This window comes from Molothrus ater, chromosome 1 (genome assembly GCF_012460135.2).
Source record: "Molothrus ater isolate BHLD 08-10-18 breed brown headed cowbird chromosome 1, BPBGC_Mater_1.1, whole genome shotgun sequence".
Lineage (NCBI taxonomy): Eukaryota > Metazoa > Chordata > Aves > Passeriformes > Icteridae > Molothrus > Molothrus ater.
Genome location: NC_050478.2, coordinates 33,211,688 through 33,218,281, shown reverse-complemented (window position 1 = coordinate 33,218,281; position 6,594 = coordinate 33,211,688).

Below are 6,594 nucleotides of genomic sequence, written 5' to 3'. Positions count from 1 at the left end.
GAGATTTCAAGAATTGAAAGCATAGAGGTTTTTAGCAAAAAGGGCTTTTCAAATTCAGCCTCAAATACGGAAGTGATAGGATGGCCACCTGAGGAAGTGAGAGGGGGAAAAAAGGAAAAATAGTAGAAGAATTGTTTGGATGTGCACTTAAGGTATGTGTGAGTATGGAAAAGGAACAAAAGAGAAAAGAGAGTGATGAAATGAAGTAGTGGAAATGCAAAAAGCCACGCAAAAAAGCAATGTGGGATGTCTTTGAAAAATGCCTTTAAGTTTCAAGGGCTCTGATGCAGCCTGTTGTTAACTGGCAAAGTGAAGACCAAAAGAAGCCTGCATGGTATCATATTGTTTTGTCTATTACCTTTCATTTTCTTCTTTAAAATGTTAATACTTCACTCACTTCTTGACAATTGCTGAACACTCAGCAGATGTCTTGGATTAACTGACAGCATGCATTTGCATCCTGAGCACCACAAATTGATTTGACAGCTAAACTGGACAATTTAAACAAAAAATGGTTACAATCAAGTCTACAGTCTATCTTCTTGTCAAAAGAAACCCTCAAAAACACTGGTTCATTTGATGCAAATATTCCATTCCAGCCTCTAAGAAATACTTTGCTCAGAAGAAACATAGAAGAAAATTTAGTCTAATCCTCCAATTTTATTGTTCCTGCTCCTTCAGTGAGTAAGCATGTAGTGGGAACCCTCACCTCCTGTCTAAAGCATTTTCTGAGAATCAAGCATTTCCTGACAGGAATCAAGGTTATTTTTGTGGGGGAATACCACTTATTAAACACACTGGATTGGTAGCAACATTAAAGCACTGCATCTTCCTAGGAATAGCTTGATCACTGCCAAGGTCAGGGATTCATTATTTTCCTTTTTATTCTGCAAGGAAATGAAACAATTCAATCTGCACCCTTTGGCACAGCTTATGCTGTGGTAGCCCTGTGGCATTCCCCCATGACGTGGGGACTTCCCTCACAGGAAGGAAGGGGAACTGGTTCTCATCTTTTCCAAGTGCTCCAGTTACTACTTCACTTTTTTGAACCTGGCCCTTGACATTTTTTGGCTCTTTTCTTGCTCAAACTCTTTGGCTAGTCGGTTCATATTTGCAAACAGTCTCGAGATGACAGCAACCACACTGGCAGTTCTACTGGTGCTTTTTTAATGATCTTCTTGCCAGTTGTGCTCAGGGCTGTCCTTGGAGGTTGCAGTTCAACCAGAGCCCACTGCACACAAGTATGCTACAACTTACACTCCTTCCGACAAGCCTTATCTTGAACTTTCTTTCTTGGTGTCCTGATTTTGGCTCAGTCAGGGTTAATTTTCTTCCTAGCAGCTGGTGCAAGGCTGTGTTTTGGATTAAGGGTGAGCATAATGTTGACAACACACTGGTGTTTAGTTGTTGCTAAGTAATGCTTTCTCTAAACCAAGGACTTTTCAGTTTTCCATGCTTTGCCAGTGAGGAGGCACAAACAAGCTGTGAGGGAGCAGCACAGCCAGGGCAGCTGATCCAAACTGACCAAAGGGATATTGCACACCATAGAAGGTCATGTTCAGTACATAAACTGGGGGGGAGTTGGCTGGAAGGGGCAATCTCTGCCCAGAGATGGGCTGGGCATCATTCAGTGGATGGTGAGTGACTGTAGTGTGCATCATTGGGGTTTTTTCCCTTGAGTTTTATTTCTCTCTTTCTCTCTTTGTTACCTCTCTTTTCATTACTATTATTAGTAGTAGTATTAGTATTATACTTGACTTTATTTTAATTATGAAACTGTTACTATTTTAAATCACAAGTTTTACCCCTTCCCAATTCTCCTCCCTGTCCCACTAGGGTGGGGGAGAGTGTGAGCAGCAGTGCAGTACTTAGATTTCTTGCTAGGGTTAAACCATGACAGTTGGTATTTCATTTACAATTATATTGCTTCCAAACGTTTACAGTAGCTTTATTAGATCCATCTGGTATTCTTCATAATCCTCCCAAACTGTGCCAAACCCAAATAATCTGTATCAGAGGCAAATTTTACTACCAGACCATTCATCCTGTCAGACTCTGAATACTTCACAGAACAGTGGCTCCAGACAGGGTCCTTGGGGTCTCCTGCTATTAACCTTTTTCCACTTTAAGAGGCAGTAATTTACTCTGTCTCTCAGTTTTTAACTCATGATATGACTTTACCTTTCACATCTGATTCTTAAGTTCCTTTACAGCCTCTTGGAAAAAGACTTTATTGACAGTGTTTCAAGGCTCCCAATTAATTTCATCTCTTCATCCTTCACTAGCCAGTATTTTAATACTGAAATAATGTTTACATCTTAGAAAATAAATGCTCTTCCTGCCATTAGTAAGTGACTTCATTTTGGCTTATCAAAACCAGTGCATGAGAGGCATATTTGCTAGTTTTTCTCCCCCTGTTGTTAGGACTGTTTGCTTCCAGCCTATAATAGTCCCCCAGCTGCCTCAGAAATACACCTTTAATTCTTTACCTCAACACTGATTAAAAGTCTATAACCTGTGTGATTCCTAAAATCAACACAAGTTCCATTTTAGAGAGTGAATATTGTGTTTTTTCATTTTCTCCTTGCAAAGTAAATGCTTGCAATAACACATTGTCTTAGCTTTTTGAGGTCAGTTTAACAGCCCATTTAATTCAAAGGCCATTTTTCATTTTGTGGGATGGATTTTTTGAATTCAAATGTTTCTTATTTTAGTTCTTTCCAGACATTCTTATGTCACCTGCTCCCAGTTATGTAATATGATTTAATTCACCTTTTCAAAGATGTCTCCAGGAGCCTTTTGCCTTTATTACTTGTAAAAACCAAGAAAACCCTGAATTCCCCACAGGCAGTTATTTCTGCCATTTGATTTTTCTAATTACTGTGATGTTCATAAAATCTTTAGGCTGGATAAAGCCTTTAAAATCAACCATTAACCCAGCACTGCCAGTTTCACCTCTAAACCATGTCCCAAAGTGCCATATCTACATGCTTTTTAAACACCTCCAGGAGTGGTGATTCCACCACCTCCCTGGGCAGCCTATTCCAATGCCTCACAACTCTTCTGGTGAAGAAATTTTTTTCTAATGTCCTTTCTCAGCCTCCCCTGCTGCACCTTGAGTGTGTTTCCTCTCATTCTATAGTTTGTTACTTGGGAGAAGGGGCTGACCCCCACCTGACTACACCCTCCTTTCAGGCAGTTGTAGAGAGTGATAAGGTCCCCCTGGAGCCTCCTTTTCTCCAGATTTAACTCCCCCAGCTCCCTCAGACAATCCTCATAGGATTTTGCTCCAGACCCTTTCCCAGCTCAGCTGCCCTTCTCAGGATATTCTCCAGCACCTCAGTGTCTCTCTTGTAGAAAAAAGTCCAAAACTGAGTACAGGATTTGAGGTGTGATCTCAGGAGTGCTGGGTACAGTGGGAAAATAAAATCACTGCCCTGGTCCTGCTGGCCACACTATTGCTGATCCAGGCCAGGATGCCACTGGTCTGGGCCACTTGGGCACACACTGGCTCTTGTTCAGCTGCTGTCAAGGTACGCTTGACACTTCCAGGGCATTTTCCAGCCACTCTGCCCCATCCTGCAGCACTGTCTGGGGCTGCTGTGACCCAAGTGCAGGACTCAGCACTTCCCCCTGTTATGGCACAGCCTTGGCCTTGGCCCATTGATCCAGCCTGTTCTGATCCCACTGCAGAGCCTTCCTACCCTCCTGCAGGTCAACACTCCTGCCCAGCTTGGTGTTGTCTGCAAACTGACTGAGGGGGCAGCCCATGTCCTCACCCAGGTCATGAATAAACATATGGAACAGGACTGGCCCCAATAGTGAGCCCTGAGGGATGATTAGTGTGCATTAACAGATCAGTGTCTCTGCCAAATGTTTTCCTTCTTCAGTTATGAATGGAGGACTTGGTGTTTTTAAAGATTATAGTATACACTTGTTCACCTTCAGTTCCTTCAAATGTGTACAGACCAATCACCTGAACATTTTTGGTGTAATATTTGCTGAGCTTTTCAACAGGTTTGTTTTTATTTGGTTTTGTTATTTTGTTTTAGTTTTTTTTTAAATTCTATTTAAAAATAAAAGTTTATTAAAATAAAAATCTTAACAACTGGTGAATCTCTATCTGTTTGTATTCAAAAATAAATTTTAGAAGTGGCTGACTTTAAAACCTTATACAGATATCTCTTTCCAACACCTCTTCTGGAGGCAGAAAAATGGAAAGGCAGCTGCACATCTCTGTCATGGCTGAGATTGAACTTGTGCTAAGTGACTGAGCAGCAACTGAGTGGACTGAGATGACTGAAGAACTGGCTATGCCTGGCCTGCAGCTGAGTAAACTTCCTTTCATACCTTTTGCTCATGACCTCTCTATTTGTATTTGCCCAAGGTGGACTGTGTGGGAGGTTTGCTTTTCCTCTATTTTACTTTGTCAGCCAGTTGTGGCACTAGTGCCATAAATGCTCTTGTTCTTCTCTTTCTCAGCAATCACCTTTGAGCTCAATTAAAGGCTCTCATTGCTTTATCATTGCCAAAACTTTCTTAACCACAGAGACCCATTCTCAGCAGTAAACCCTTAGAAGAACAGCATGGATAAAGGATGGATGCATTGAGCAACAGCCTGTGTGGCCCATCTTGCCTCAATTATCATGAGGTAACAGTGGGGAGAAGTACTTGTCTTCCCACAGCTGCCTGGATTCTCATCAATATCTTGAGATGCAAGGGAAAATCACAGCCATTCAACATTTTGATCCATTAGGTGAGGCATCTGACACAAAACCCATTGAACTTAAAGGATGATTTTTCCATTGATTTCAACAGCTCTAGATATTGTCTGATGCTGCTGTCTGGAATGGTTATGTTACTTCAAATAAAGCAGAAGATTTGATTTCTTGGATGTTCTTTCTCCCTGGAACCACTGCTGACCTCTGGCAAATAAAAAAATAAAGTCTGCTTGGACTTATTGACTTGTTTTTTGTGGAGCCAGGGTTATGGTGCCTGGGAAGACATATTTTTCTGTCAAATAAGGTCTACTAGCAGCAGTAAAAGTGGGAAGTAAACTTACTAGTATGCATCTGAACTGTATTAAAACTCAGGCCGTGACACCAATGGCTGCAGTACAGAAAGAAGAGAGGCTGCTACTGTACCCCAGCAGAAGTCAACCCACCTAGCTTAGTTTTTCCCTCAGCTAACAGTAACTTGACAGTCAGACTGAACAGTTTTCCTGATGGAAATCTCCAGATGCAAAGGAGCAGTTCATTCACAGCAGAAACATGCATGCTTTCTACATGGTGAAATTCTGACCCATGTACATGTGTCTACCAGCTGTGACAGGGGATAGTTTTGCTACATTAAGGTTTTGCTAATGAGGTGCAGGTCTGGGGGGTTGTGCTTGTTTTAGCTGGGGCAGTGCTAATTTTCTTCACAGTAGCTAGACTTGGGCTGTCTTTTGAATTTGTGAACACAGTGGTGATAGGGGACATATGTTTTTGTTATTGCTGAGCAGGCAGGGCTTGCACACATACAAGGCCTTTTCTGCTTTTTATACTGTAATGGAGGTGAGGGGACTGGGGTTACATGAGAGGTTGGGAGGAAACACAGACTGGTGACTCCCACTGTCCAAAGGGATATTCCAGACCATGTGACATCATGCTCTGTATATAAAGTGGGGGGAAGAAGGAAGAAGAGGAGGACATTTGGAGTTTGTCTTCCCAAGTACGTGTCAGGCATGATGGGGCCCTGCTCTGCTGAAGATGGCTGAACACCTGTCTGCCTTGTGAAGCAGTGAATTCCTTGCTCTGCTTTGCTTGTGTGTGCAGCTTTTCCTTACCTATTAAACTGTCTCTATCTCAACCCATGAGCCTTCTGGCTTTTATCCTCCTGATTCTCTCGCTGATCTCACTGGTGGGGCAATGAGGGAGTGACTGTGTGGGGCTTGGCTGCTGGCTGGGGTTAAACCACGGCAGGGTGGGAAATAACAACAGGCACAAACTGGGTGTAACTGTGCCCAGTCTGAGAGCCAGGAGACTGTCTGATCACTGGAGCAGGAAGGCTCTAGAACAGCTCTTTGGTTGGAGGCCAGAAGCCTAAGTCTCAAGTGAGTGTGAGGAGAGTTGCTTCTCTGTTCTTCTGCTCTGATGCCAGTCAGGAAAAACTGTTTGCTAAGTTTAATGTCTGTCAAGCTGGACTTGCACACATTGTCAAGGTCGTGCTTGTTACTGCCATCATTGACACTTGCTGTGTATCACATGCACTCAAATGAAGTACTAGCAATTTCAGGGAGTTCACACAATGGAAAACATTGTTCATGCTGGCAGGAAATGTACCTTGTAGGTCCAATTTACAAGGTTTGAGCAATATAATTTATTTTCCTTTGAAGCTAAATGCAAAGGTATCTATCACATGGTCTTCCAGATAATAACTCAGTGTCTTCTCTTACCTTCTGTGTTCATGGTTCCAAAAGAATTAAATAACTTGGCATCAGCAGTTTTTGTGCACTAATGTTTCTGCATTTTTTTCCTCTTGTGTGTATTCAAAGGAAAGGAACAGCAAAGCTAATACTAATAAGAGAAACTGGGATCCTACTCTCAGAGCAGA